Source organism: Haliaeetus leucocephalus, unplaced genomic scaffold, assembly GCF_000737465.1.
Source record: "Haliaeetus leucocephalus isolate CR32 unplaced genomic scaffold, Haliaeetus_leucocephalus-4.0 Scaffold1, whole genome shotgun sequence".
NCBI lineage: Eukaryota > Metazoa > Chordata > Aves > Accipitriformes > Accipitridae > Haliaeetus > Haliaeetus leucocephalus.
This window is the reverse complement of record NW_010972437.1, coordinates 3,243,242-3,243,521: the sequence shown is the minus strand read 5'-3', so window position 1 is coordinate 3,243,521 and position 280 is coordinate 3,243,242. Positions and strand designations below refer to the sequence as shown.

The following is a 280-nucleotide window of genomic DNA, read 5'->3' as shown; positions in this document are numbered from 1 at the left end:
GTTCCCGGGCCGGGCGGCGCGGAGCCCCACATGGGCCGGTGCCTGGCCGGGGGCGGGGCAGAGGTAGTGAGTGCCGAGCGCCTTCCCGCGCCCGCCCGCAGACCTGCTCGCTCAGCTTCGAGTCCGGACGGCGGAGGCGCTTGCTATTCCTCCCCGCGCTGCCCGCAGGTGAGCGGGGCAGCACAGCGGCTGGCCTGGCCCGGCCCGGCCCGGCCCGGCCCGTTCCGTTTCTCCCTGCGGCAGCGGTTGCCGCCGGGGGGAGGGGTGCCGGCGCCGTTAA

General features: G+C 77.9%; 1 protein-coding gene across 4 annotated transcripts in view; it reads left to right on the top strand.

Annotated features, from left to right (window-relative positions):
- The first annotated feature begins 40 nt into the window (after window positions 1–40).
- The window catches only part of HSPD1 (heat shock 60kDa protein 1 (chaperonin)), a 9,967-nt gene continuing 9,727 nt past the window's right edge, over window positions 41–280 (top strand). For all 4 annotated transcript variants that reach the window (XR_774155.1, XM_010564253.1, XM_010564261.1 and 1 more), the window contains exon 1: window positions 41–168. The gene's annotated coding sequence lies outside the window, so the exon portion shown is untranslated. The remainder of the gene's footprint in view (window positions 169–280) is intronic.